We start from the raw sequence: 800 nt of genomic DNA, 5'->3' as shown, positions 1-800 counted from the left end.
ATGGGAGACCCATGCATCTTGTAGACCTCCTTTTATGGATTTTTGAGCCAAAGGCCCCATGCATGTATATCAAGTTTGAAGCTTTATGTATAAAATGGACCGTAGGAGGCCAGAGCTATGGTTTTGACGCGTTAAGACCCATTATAATCGACTATATAGTTTTGGACATAGAGGGACTCGGTGAGTCGTTCATGGGACTCGACGAGTTGGGGTGTATTTTCCACCAAATCCTTTCTGTTTTTGGACCAGTTGTTAAGATCGAAGGTTCCCCAATTGTTTAGGTTCACTAGGGACCTGTATATCATAGGACTCGGTGAGTGGATGGACAGACTCGGCGAGTTCAAGGCAATGTCCCAGCCACATGAAGACGGACTCGACGAGTTCAAGGGGAACTCGACGAGTCATAGACTGAACACCTTCTTATGGATGAAGATGAACTCAGCGAGTCGGTTGAAGATTCTGATGTGTTGTTGAAGGCGAACTCGTTGAGCTCTTGCTATACTCGACGAGTAGGGACGAGATTATGGCATTTTGTGGATATGGGGACTCGACGAGTTGGCGGGCCAACTCAGCGAGTCGAGTCAACCAGATGTTGACTTTGACCAAAAGTTGACTTTGACCATGGATTTGACTTTGACTTTGACTTGGATTAAGTGACCCTTGTAAGGGTTACGAGTATGAGTTGATAACTTAGAAGAGTTTTCGTGTAGGGATTGAGGAGTCGGGGAGAGTCGATTTCCACACCGAGGACAGTGCAGACACTACACGACGTTGAGGTGAGTTACCCTTCAGTAGAAGTG

This window comes from Lactuca sativa, chromosome 9, assembly GCF_002870075.4.
Source record: "Lactuca sativa cultivar Salinas chromosome 9, Lsat_Salinas_v11, whole genome shotgun sequence".
Taxonomy (NCBI): Eukaryota; Viridiplantae; Streptophyta; class Magnoliopsida; order Asterales; family Asteraceae; genus Lactuca; species Lactuca sativa.
Note: the sequence above shows the minus strand (reverse complement) of the source record.